Source organism: Pseudorasbora parva, chromosome 21 (assembly GCF_024679245.1).
Source record: "Pseudorasbora parva isolate DD20220531a chromosome 21, ASM2467924v1, whole genome shotgun sequence".
NCBI classification, from domain to species: domain Eukaryota; kingdom Metazoa; phylum Chordata; class Actinopteri; order Cypriniformes; family Gobionidae; genus Pseudorasbora; species Pseudorasbora parva.
Window position 1 is genome coordinate 12,357,265 of NC_090192.1, and position 12,721 is coordinate 12,369,985.

The following is a 12,721-nucleotide window of genomic DNA, read 5'->3' on the forward strand; positions in this document are numbered from 1 at the left end:
AAGGAATTCGTTTTTTCATTCAGATAATTAAATCAACATGTATAAATTGCTATTAGGCAATTAATGGGGAGATAATCGGTAATCGAATCGAATCGTAACCGAATCGGACAGGAAAAATTAATCGTTAGATTAATCGATGCATCGGAAAAATAATCGCTAGATTAATCGTTTAAAAAATAATCGTTTATCCCAGCCCTAATTTCAGTAATATGGCAATGCCACCTGATACCATCACGGCATCACTATACCACAGACCAGTGGCCTCTATAGCACTTTCTGCGTTTCATTTATGCCTATAATGCCTAAAAATGCTGTCTGGTTAGGCAATGCACTAGGTTATGGAAAAAAAAAAACCATGCCATTACACACAGAGCTAACTTATCCACAACCAACGCATCAATGTCATATCCTCAGACATAATTAATCTTTTGAGAGAGAGAGATAAATAAAATCCCATCGGTAAATAATATTTTTTACCGACTGTCTGAAATAAAAGCGACAGGTTTTGCATAAAGTGAGCTAGTGAACTGCCAAAGTAAATGTGTTACTACTGATTAGAACACAACGAAAACACATTTAAAGTGTAATATGCTAAAATATACCTCGTTAGTATATGAGCAGATAACTTACACACTTATCAGCAGCTGTGACACTCCAGTGCAGTGGTGTTCTGTCTGCCTTGTGCTAGACTTTCAGCCCATCTCCCACAAACTTCCGACGGTCTGCCTATCCCGCAACTGACGGGCGGGGAACGGAACTGCAAATCCTACTAGGACCAAGGTTTATCTCATGAATATTGATTAGTACATGCTGACGTCGCTAGGTAAACTTCCTAGACCGTCCAGTCATGTTTACTAATTAATAATCATGAGCCAAGCCTTCGACTGCATTTGGATGCGGCGATTCGGCAGCTGACTAACGCCCACGTTCCTACGTCTGCATTCAGCCAATCAAATAGGCCCATTTCAGGGGATAACATTATTCATGAGCCGAACCTTCGCTATAGTAGGATTCACGAATTCATACGGAAAAGGCCCTTTCTTTTCCGGATATAGAGAAAAGGACGATGGGAATTGTAGTAATAAATAGAATGCATGCTGTTGGTTGGTTTCGTATAGCGTATTCATCTTCTTTTCTGAAACAAATATTGCAGTTAAGCAATTGATTATTTCAAAAGAACTTTTATTTTTCTTTCAAATAAATCCTGTTAACTGAACTTTACTTATGTAAGAATCCCGATGAACAGTGTAGTCACAAACATATAAGCAGTAAAACCTGTTATCAATGTTGATAATAAGAACGATTATTAATAAAAGAGACCCAGTAATAACTGAAAATAACTGACGAACAAATCAGCAAATCAGAACGATTTCTGAAGGATCATGAGAGAGAGAAAACAACACTTAGCCTAAAGATTTTGACCGGTAATATGCTGCCAGCCTGCCACCGTACATGAAAAGCATTTTTGGCCGTCTTAAATGTGTATGAATGCTTGATTCATACCATCTAATGTCATAGGTGACTTAAGAAACTGAAAAAGGAAACTGCATTGCACAGTTTTAAACTGAAGGAAATCCTCATTGTATTGTTCAGATGCACGTTTAAGATTTGAGTAAAGGTTATTAGAGGTTATAGTGACCTCCATTCAGGTGTATCGAGATAAGCACACACACACACACACACACACACACACACACACACACACACACACACACACACACACACACACACACACACACACACACACACACACACACACACACACACAAAATATAAAATGCAGACTGTAACTGGTCCAAACACAATTAAATTTCACAATAAATGTATAGATGCATTTTGAACAATGCAAATACCGTGTATTATGCAAGGTCTGCATGGACAAAATGTTATGTATGAAATTGCTTTCTGAATTTCTAAAATTACTAAATAAATAAACTCACATCGTTATCACAGTTTTTGTTGTTGTTGCTTTTTTGGGGCCACTTTCTCAACACTCTTCACAGATTTCTCCTAACCAACTATTAGCAGCAGTTTAACCTGCAGTAACTTTTTTTGTTAAAAAATGATCCAAAATCAATTTTTGAGCAAGTACATAACCAGCCAGTGTTCAAAACTATCTCCTTAGCCCAATTCACAATGGTAAACTTTTAATAATGTTATAATTTAAGTGCATGGTACTGGTATTTTTCCGCGGGATATTCAAGTGTAAAGATTTGAGCGAGTCTGACAAGGGCCAAATTATGATGGCTAGAAGACTGGGTCATAGTATTTCCAAAACTGCAGCTCTTGTGGGGTGTTCCCGGGCTGCAGTGGTCAGTATTTATCAAAAGTAGTCCAAGGAAGTATCAGTGGTGAACCGGCGACAGAACCATGGGCGGCCAAGGCTCATTGATGCACGTGGTGAACAAAGGCTGGCCCGTGTGGTCCGATCAAACAGACGAGCTACTGTACCTCAAATTGCTCAAAGGTGTCAGAATGCAGACGGTGAAGGCAGCGTGATACTTTGGGTGATGTTTTGCTGGGAAACCTTGGGTCCTGCCATCCATGTGGAAGTTACTTTGACATGTACCCCCTTAAGCATTGTTGCAGACCATGTGCACCCTTTCATGTAAACGTTATTCCCTGGTGGCTGTGGCCTCTTTTAGCAGGATAATGCACACTGCCACAAAGCAAAAATTGTTTAGGAATAGTTTGAGGAGCACAACAACGAGTTTGAGGTGTTGACTTGGCCTTTCACTTGTTCACACTTTCATCAAATGAAATAGAGTAAAGAGTATGCATATTTGGCATGCTGTCCGGGGAAGGGCTCCAGGCTCGTAATTTGGCCCGCACCCAGAGTACCTCAATCCCAGTCAGTTAATAGTGAGAACTGTACCCTAATCTAAAATGTGACCTTCATATTTTAGATTTAGAATATATTTCAGTAAATTGTTATCACTGTAGAAATGTAGCAAATTAAGCTTATTCAAGTTTGTTACAGAAGATTGAGTTGATTTGAGACATGTATGATGAAGTGACATGTACTGCTGTGCCAAGCTGAAAGATGGTTAGCAGAACTGTGTGAAGAGTTTTGAAAAAGTATTGAGAAATGTGTTCTAGCGATTGAGCTGTAGTCCGGCCAGGATATTGTCATTTAAAAGTTGTTGTTGCAGCCCTCAAATGATGTTGATGTTAACATGTTGTGTTTTGGCCTGAAGCTCCGCCCTCCACCGATCTACCAATCACAAAGTCAGTAGTGTTTGGGCATCCGGGTTGCCAGATCTGCTCTAGTTACCACAGCTGCAGCTAAACGTTACTTATGATCCTACAGCCTATCTGGCAACCCGAGTCAGAGGGGAGGGGGAGAGGGGATACACCTGCAGTACCAGTTTTGGCAACAATCTTACATACACTTCCTTTAAAAAGAAAGAATACGTAAGCATGTGCTAAGGCATAGAGAGTTTTGGTGGTGATGTGTAAAAAAATATATTCATGTAATCTGAAAGATGTGGTCATTAAATGCCTTTGTGCCAAAGCAATGACTGTCACGGTTCATGGATTCCCTGTCTCACTCTTGGGTGCATGTTGAATGTAGGTGAGGGCGGAGCCTGGGATTACGCACCTGTGGCTGATCACCTGCACCAGCTGCAACTCATCACCTTCACCCTATTTAGTCTCTCTGTTTCTCTCTTGTCTTTGTCAGAGCGTTGTTGGATGTTTCCCCTTGTGTCTCCGTGTTGGTTGTCGTTTCCCCCTTCCGTGAAACGCTGGATCCCTTCCCGGATTACCTCTACCGATCTCCCGAGTCACAACTGCTCACAGCCTGCCCGTGTCGCCAACGGAGCCTCTCTCACTGCTCCGTCTTACCCGGACTTCTTCAGTGTTCTGAGTTTAGACTTCTGTGACACTATCTGTCTAAATAAACTGAGTTACTTGCAATTGAATCCTGCCTCTGTGAATCCGTTACAGAACGCTCTGACCAACCATGGATTCAGCGAGTATCAACGCCCTACTGACCAGCAGCAACGAGAGACTGGACCAGCAGGAGGCGAACTTAACTGCCACAGGACAGGCAGTACACACCTTGGTGGCACGGGTGGCCGAGCTGACCCAACAGATGCAACAACTCGTCGGTCCCACTGTGCCCGACCCACCGCCGATTCCCCACACACCATCTGCATCGCGGCAACCGGAACCACGTCTGCCTACCCCCGAGAATTATGCCGGTGAGAGCAATTATTGCAGAGCCTTCCTTACCAAGTGTTCCTTGTTTTTCGCTCTTCAACCGCAGACTTTCAACACAGAGAGATCCAAGGTGGCATTCGTCCTCACCCTGCTCTCCGGACGAGCCGCACTTTGGGGAACGGCGGTGTGGGAGAACCAACATCCTTGCTGCTCCTCGTTCCAGATGCTGGCGGCAGAGATGAGAAGGGTGTTTGACCGAGCGGTGACCGGAAGAGAAGCGGCACGTCAACTCGCAGAACTCCGCCAAGGTAACCGCTCGGTCTCGGACTATTCCATCGAGTTCCGCACCCTGGCCGCCGAGTGCAAGTGGAACGAGGAGGCACAGTGGGACATGTTCCTGCATGGGCTGGCTGACCGCATCCAGAAGGAGATATTCGCCATCGACCTTCCGGAGAAGATTGACGGTCTCATTGATCTAGCTTTGAGGGTGGACGCTCGTCTGAGTCGGCTGAGGTCCAGGATAGAGCCTCAGCATGGGAGTGTCGAATGCCCTCAGGCCAGCGCTACGGATGCGGTCAGCTACACCTTAGACCCGGAGCCCATGCAGGTGGGTCGAGCTTGGCTCTCCCGGGAGGAGAAGGCGAGACGGAGATCCCGTGGTCTTTGCCTGTACTGCGGCGGGAACGGACACCTGCTAGACTCCTGCCCGGTAAAAGACCACGCCCGGCGGTAAAAGGAAGGCTATTGTCGGGCGGGATCTCCGTGGAAAAGACCTCATCCTCCACTCTCCTCCCGGTGAGATTGCTGTGGGCAGCTCAGGATTATTCCAGCCTCGCCCTCCTCGACTCGGGAGCGGAAGGTAACTTCATTGACTCTGCCCTTGCTCACAAACTTAACATACCCACCATTGCACTCAAGAACACCATCTCTGTCAACGCACTCAACGGACAAGTTCTCCCTGACATTTCATTCACCACTGAACCACTTACACTGATCACTTCCGGCAACCACACCGAACGCATTTCATTTTTCATCCTGGACTCCCCTTTGGCTCCCGTTGTCCTCGGTCACCCTTGGCTGGAGTTACACAATCCAAGGGTTGACTGGGGACAAAACTCTGTGTCTGCGTGGAGTGATAGATGTTATGAGTCTTGTTTGGTGTCTGCTTGTTCGTCTGTTTCTCGTTCTGTTTTTCAGAGTGAGACGGTGAATCTGTCTAACGTGCCTCCGGAGTACCTCGACCTGAAGGAAGTGTTCAGTAAGTCCCGAGCTGCTTCTCTCCCTCCGCATCGTCCCTATGACTGTGCTATAGATTTACTCCCAGGTAAGTCTCCGCCTAAGGGCAAACTATACTCTCTTTCTATTCCAGAGAGGGAGGCCATGGAGAAATATATTTCTGATTCTCTAGCCTCCAAATTCATCCGCCCTTCCTCTTCTCCAGCGGGGGCGGGGTTCTTCTTCGTGGGGAAGAAGGATGGTTCTCTGCGACCTTGCATTGATTACCGAGGGCTGAATAACATCACGGTAAAGAATACCTATCCTTTGCCGTTGATGTCTTCAGCTTTCGAGAGGTTACAGGGAGCATCCGTCTTCACGAAGTTGGACTTACGTAACGCTTATCATTTGGTTCGCATCAGGGAGGGGGATGAATGGAAAACCGCATTTAACACCCCCAGGGGGCATTTTGAATACTTGGTCATGCCTTTCGGCCTTTCCAACTCCCCAGCGGTTTTCCAGGCACTCGTCAATGATGTGTTGAGAGACATGGTCGACCAATTCATATATGTCTACCTGGATGACATTTTGATTTTTTCTTCGTCTCTCCAGGAACATGTTCGACACGTCAGACGAGTGCTTCAGAGGTTGCTAGAGAATGGGCTTTTTGTCAAGGCGGAGAAATGCGCTTTTCATGCACAGTCTGTTCCTTTTTTAGGGTACATCGTGTCATCGGAGGGAATGCGCATGGATCCCGACAAGGTTAAGGCTGTGATGGATTGGCCAAGTCCAGATTCCCGTAAGGCCCTACAGAGGTTTCTGGGGTTCGCCAATTTCTATCGGCGTTTTATTCGCAATTTCAGCCAACTAGCCGCACCTCTGACTGCCTTGACCTCTCCCCGAACGACGTTCAGGTGGTCCGATACAGCCGAGGCTGTATTTGCCAAACTGAAAAGCCGCTTTGTTTCGGCTCCCATCTTAGTCGCCCCTGATTCCACACGTCAGTTCGTGGTAGAGGTCGACGCGTCAGAGGTGGGGGTAGGAGCGGTTCTTTCACAGCGCTCTCCCTCAGATGACAAGATGCACCCGTGCGCGTTTTTCTCCCATCGTCTTTCTCCTGCCGAACGCAATTATGACATTGGTAACAGAGAGTTGTTGGCCGTCAAGTTAGCGTTGGAGGAGTGGCGTCATTGGCTTGAAGGGTCGGGGGTACCTTTTATTGTATGGACGGATCATAAGAACCTTGAATATATTAGATCTGCTAAAAGACTCAACTCCAGGCAGGCTCGGTGGGCACTTTTTTTCGGACGTTTTGACTTTGTTCTCTCGTACCGCCCCGGGTCTAAAAACATCAAACCCGACTCTTTATCTCGTATTTTTGATGCTTCCGAACGCCCGGTTACTCCCGAGTGTATTTTGCCAGAGAAGATAGTTATCTCTACACTCACATGGGAGATCGAATCGAAGGTCAAAGTGGCCTTAGAAGGGGTAACGCCCCCGCCCGGCGGCCCACCGAGTTGTTTGTTCGTTCCGGAGGGGTTAAGATCCGAGGTCCTCAAATGGGGTCACTGCTCCAACATTGCTTGTCATCCAGGGGTAAACCGCACTTGCAGTTTAATAAAGCAACGATTTTGGTGGCCACTTATGGCTCGCGACATTCGCAGTTTTGTTTTGGCTTGCTCGGTCTGTGCGGTTGGTAAGACATCTAACCAACCTCCCCATGGGTTACTTCAGCCGTTGTCTGTTCCTTCGAGACCCTGGTCCCACATCGCTCTAGATTTTGTTACCGCCCTCCCGCCCTCCCAGGGCAAGACGGTCGTTTTGACCGTCGTGGACCGATTCTCGAAGGCAGCACATTTCATTCCCTTGCCCAAATTACCCTCAGCCAAGGAGACAGCGGTATCTGTAGTAGACCACGTCTTTCGGTTACATGGCCTCCCGATGGACGTGGTCTCCGACAGAGGTTCCCAATTTGTGTCCAAATTTTGGCAGGAGTTTTGTAAATTACTAGGAGCCACGGTTAGTCTGTCTTCGGGTTATCACCCCCAAAGCAACGGTCAGACCGAGAGAGCCAATCAGGATCTGGAAAGAGTGTTGCGATGTTTGGTATCCAAGAATCCTTCATCCTGGAGCCAGCAACTCTCTATGGTTGAGTACGCTCATAACTCGTTACCAGTGTCATCTACGGGCCTTTCGCCATTTGAGTGTAGTGTAGGTTACCAGCCACCTATTTTTCCTAGTCTGGATTCCGAGGTCGCGGTCCCCTCTGTTCACGCCTTTATCCAGAGGTGTCATCGCACATGGACCAGAGCCCGTGAGACTCTGCTCCAGGTGGGAGCGCGCACCAAGGCTAAAGCCGATCGCCACCGGTCTAAGCCTCCCGTTTACGTCGTGGGTCAAAAAGTGTGGCTTTCTACCAAGAACATTCCTCTCCGCTCCGTATCTAATAAACTTGCTCCCAAATTTATCGGCCCGTTCACTGTCACCAAGATCATTAGTCCGGTGACAGTCCGCCTCAAACTCCCTCCGGCGTACAGGAGGATTCATCCCGCCTTCCATGTATCCAAAATCAAGCCTGTTTTTCACTCCCACCTTAATCCGCCAGTCCCGGTTCCCCCACCGCCGCGACTCGTAGATGGGGAACCAACGTATTCGGTTAATCGCATTCTGGATTCTAGACGGAGGGGACGCGGTTTCCAGTACTTGGTGGACTGGGAAGGTTACGGTCCGGAGGAGAGAAGTTGGGTTCCTGCTAGGGACATTCTGGATCACTCCCTTATTGATGATTACAATCAACAGGTAAGGTCGGCTGGGAGCGTCAGGGGACGCTCCTAGGGGGAGGGGTACTGTCACGGTTCATGGATTCCCTGTCTCACTCTTGGGTGCATGTTGAATGTAGGTGAGGGCGGAGCCTGGGATTACGCACCTGTGGCTGATCACCTGCACCAGCTGCAACTCATCACCTTCACCCTATTTAGTCTCTCTGTTTCTCTCTTGTCTTTGTCAGAGCGTTGTTGGATGTTTCCCCTTGTGTCTCCGTGTTGGTTGTCGTTTCCCCCTTCCGTGAAACGCTGGATCCCTTCCCGGATTACCTCTACCGATCTCCCGAGTCACAACTGCTCACAGCCTGCCCGTGTCGCCAACGGAGCCTCTCTCACTGCTCCGTCTTACCCGGACTTCTTCAGTGTTCTGAGTTTAGACTTCTGTGACACTATCTGTCTAAATAAACTGAGTTACTTGCAATTGAATCCTGCCTCTGTGAATCCGTTACAATGACAAATGATCCACAGTTTAGCCCACATAGGCCGAGTAAGAGGGACATACATGTTGAGAAATGTGTCTTAGGGAATGTAAGACACATTTTATTATAAATTATTTATTTTTTTAAAATCACATAATTTACAGTATTGCAGCACCTCTCTTTCTAGTCTGTAAGAAACGATCTTGGATGCATTTCCCATATGTAAATCGATAAACTACTATAACAAGATGCATTGTTGGAGAAACCTGCCAACTCTCAACTGTTTCCCAAAACCGTTGCACCTCTGTTGTTTGAACCACATTGGATCAACAATATAGGAGTAATAACGTTTGCTAATTGGTCTATTTGAGATCTCTGAGATGCTGCTGTAACAAAATATGGCCCCAAATGACTTTATCACCATTTGTTCAATGTCATTTAGCTTTATTTGATGTTTGATTCATAGTTCCAACCACCACACTATGCAAATGTTTGTTGGAACTATGGAAATGCCAAATCATTGTTGGTTAGTTCTGGTCTCTATAAAGCCCCTCCTTCTCAAAAGCACAATGTGCTTTGATTGGTCGGCTGGACCAGTGTGTTGTGATTGGTCAACCGCTTCGAGAGTGTTTCGAAAATGTCATGCCACTTATCATAACCGAAAGTTTCAACACACTACTAACATAATTCAACCAGGCCTTGATCCTTAATTACATATTCCTTGGGAATAATTTAAAGGCAGTGGCTATTTGCACTAAGTGACAATAGCAGTTTTTTTAGCAATGCTTTTTACACTAAGTCACAATAGTGATATATTCTATTGATACCAAAAGTAGAAAAAGTAGCAGTTCTTTAGCCTGACAAGCCAGACCCACATCAAGATGTTTGGTCTGGAAACTCACCATTGGCAGGGCTCAATCCGAGGGGCGGGATAAACGGTTGTCTTTCAAACTCCCTCTGCACGTGATTGGATAGAGCTACAAACAACCAGAGCAACGAAGGTGAAGCGGTCGGCAAAACTCTGAACACATCTTCCCTTCTTAAGAATGACTTCAGTGCCGTTCTTTGTTCTTTTCTCAGAGAAGAGCTTAACTCCAAGTCTTCCAGAGAATCTACAATCTGCGAAGCTAAAGCTGATTCGAAAGACCGCCGTTCACCAGTTTCTGTGTTGACTAGAAGCACGCAAGCGCAACTCTGCCGTCATTATGTTAAGCCCCGCCCACCGACTCTATACACGATGTGATTGGCCTGACCAGAGTTTGGTTTTTACAGCTCAGAAGGGTATTGAGAGTTGCTAGACGACACTCGCGGCAGATTTGATTTTCTGCTGCTAGGGTGCGTCTAGATTTCTAGGCTAGCAGTTCTTTGCAATATGTGTAAATAGTAATTAAATTAAATTTATACTTTATTTTGGCAGATGAATACTATTTGCACATCAGTACTGTTGTACATTAACAGGATGCAATAATAATAGAGTGTCAATTATTATATTTATTGAAATTATTAAATAGATACCGCCTTAATGGGACAATAAAGGCCCTCCCTTCACGTACCGTAACTACCCAATACATGCTTTTATTATCATTATTAAACATTTCGTTAGGCACTTTATTTCCCATTTTAGAATCTTTCTTATTTTTTATTGGAAATAAATGCCTTTGTGATGTGATATGTGATGGGGAAAAGAAGAAGAGTGAGCTTTGCAAAAGGAGGATTTGAACCCGGGTCGATCACTTTAAAAGTAGTTTCATAAGCCTTACACTCTACACCTCTGAAAATGTTGAAATGCACACTTTTTTTATCTTGTGTGGCCCAACCAAGCATTGTTGGGTGAAGCTATAGTGCAAATAGCACTTTCCAAAAAAGCCACGCTATATGCACTTGGTGTAAATAGACACTTATGGGCGGCAGTGAGTAATGTGACTTGTACCTTTGTGGTAGAAAACTCAAGACTACAATCTAGGCTTCAGAAACACTTACTGATATAAGTGCCTTTGGAGTGGTGCTTTGTAACTTTTCATACATTTTTTCATGCTCAAACAGCAACTCACCTTAAGAAAGTTGAACATGTAAAAAAGCATAAAATAACCCCTTTAAAATCTAAGGTTTTCATACTTACTTTCAGATTGAAATGTGGGTCGGGGAAGTCAGTCACGGGGTCAAAGCAGCAGAGTAGCTTTATTTAAAGCATGCAGCGGGTCAAGGAGTCGTGTAGTAGTCTGTGGACGGCTGCTGTATATCCGCACTGCTCCGCTGAGCCTTTTCCAGCGTGTATTGTGATCAGGATAGCTTTGCTTCCTCAGTGGCAGTTTGCCCATGTGAAAACACAGAGCACACCACGCAAAGCACGTTTCCTCTTCCCTCAATTTGCAGCCCCTGAAAACAATAGCATTGCAGCACATTTCAAGTGGGGGAAAACTATTTTGAGGTCGTATTAGCCAAATGACGGCAGCCCACAATGTTGACGTGGACAGTCTGTCAGATCTATGCATGAGAAATGAACTTTAAAAATTTTTATGATGCAATAACTGCTTCCTGCAGAAAAGCACTGAAAGTTTTTAAACATGAACTTTCAGAGATTATAATGTGTAAATAATATAGGCTTTTGTCTGTGTGCATTAAATACCCTGATGAGCTTCTATGTTTGGCAAAATCTGCAGTACCTGAACACAGGGCAACATATTGTATCCCACAACGCAATGCATTTGACTTGCACTTCAATTTTGCCACAAGTGACCAGGGTTTTTTTTTTTTTTTACAGCCTCAGCTGTCTAATATGAATTTTATTATGTTTTATTATGAATTGTATTATGTTTATATATGTTTTTTATTTTGTGATCCAACATAGGAGTTTGAAATTCACAAATTTGTGAATCTTTAATGGTGAAGGTTTGGTTAATGAATATTAATTATATTTCCAGACATATGTTTAATTAAATTGCTGAATGCAGACACATGAATGTGGAGGGCGATAGTCGAATCTGACTGCATCAGCAAAGGCTTGGCTTAATTAAAGGATTGTTCTAGTAATGTTAACTAGTGTGATGTCAGGATGAACTAATTAAAATTCATGAGAATTGATCAAATTAATCTATTATATATATATATATATATATATATATATATATATATATATATATATATATATATATATATATATATATATATGTCGGGTCTCGGGTCTGATCACCTGTCCATGTGCTCGTGTTTTGTGTTGGTGCGTGGCGTTGTTTTGACAGCTCGCCACGTGCTTGTGTCTCCGCCCCTACCTGTGCCTGCTCGTTAGCTCTTTCACTCACCTGGTCCTTGTTCTCCTCGTTATTAGTTCCCTTTATAGCCCTGCATGTGTCTCTGTCCTTTGTCAGACTGTTATGGTTTATACCGCTTTTTCTGACTGCCATTATCCGTTTTTGTACTCCTGTCTTGTCCCGTCTCTTCCCGTGTCATTCAGGCTCCAGTGTTCGTGGCTGCAAGTTCCCTCGCCATTCTACGGTACTCTTTGTGGACTCGTTCATCCTTCCCGTTTAGTGACGGTGGTCTGGATTTGTAAGCAGCCTTCCTGGTGGTGCCGATTGCCGCGATCGCGGCTTTTTCTGACCCACGAACTGTTTATCTGACTCCTCAGTTGTTTTCCTGTTCAATAAACTTTCTGTTTGCACCCGCATCTGAATCCCGCCTATTATCCTGACAGAACAGTCTGACCAACGATGGATTCAGCGGGATCCGACACGCTCTGTTCTGGTCTCGTTCAGCAAGGGGTTTTGCTGGGCCAGCACTCCAACCAGATCAACACTACTGCTTAGGAAGTGGACGCGCTGAATGGCCGTGTCACGGAGCTGCTTATACAGGTCGATAAACTTCAGCAGGAGGCGGCTAATCGGACGCCCGCTCCTCGCGCAGCTATTCCTCCCGAACCCGAACCACATGCCAACAATTCCCCAGATTTATGACGGCGATCCGAGGTCTTGTCAAGCATTTCTCTCTCAGTGCGCTCTGGTGTTCGCGTTACAGCCACGACGCTACGTCGCAGAGGAGACTAAAGTGGCGTATGTCATCACCCTTCTCTCCGGGCGCGCCCGCGAATGGGGCGTGGCCGTGTGG

General features: G+C 45.4%; 1 protein-coding gene across 6 annotated transcripts in view; it reads right to left on the minus strand.

Moving 5' to 3' along the window:
- The window catches only part of plekha1b (pleckstrin homology domain containing, family A (phosphoinositide binding specific) member 1b), a 99,103-nt gene extending 88,217 nt beyond the window's left edge, over positions 1–10,886 (minus strand). For 5 of the 6 annotated variants that reach the window (XM_067429122.1, XM_067429124.1, XM_067429127.1 and 2 more), the window contains exon 1: positions 631–754. The gene's annotated coding sequence lies outside the window, so the exon portion shown is untranslated. Of the gene's footprint in view, positions 1–630; positions 755–10,739 lie in introns of those variants that run through there. The other variant, XM_067429123.1, reaches the window with a different exon arrangement.
- Positions 10,887–12,721: the final 1,835 nt, after the last annotated feature.